Below are 211 nucleotides of genomic sequence, written 5' to 3' on the forward strand. Positions count from 1 at the left end.
GGAAAGTATTCAGACCCCCATTTTTCACTCTTTGTTATATTGCAGCCATTTGCTAAAATCATTTAAATTTATTAAAAAAGAAAAACTGAAATATCAAATGGTCCTAAGTATTCAGACCCTTTGCTGTGACACTCATATATTTAACTCGGGTACTGTCCATGTCTTCTGATCATCCTTGAGATGGTTCTACACCTTCATTTGAGTCCAGCTG

The sequence above is a fragment of the Cyprinus carpio genome, unplaced genomic scaffold, assembly GCF_018340385.1.
Source record: "Cyprinus carpio isolate SPL01 unplaced genomic scaffold, ASM1834038v1 S000006744, whole genome shotgun sequence".
Classification (NCBI taxonomy): Eukaryota; Metazoa; Chordata; class Actinopteri; order Cypriniformes; family Cyprinidae; genus Cyprinus; species Cyprinus carpio.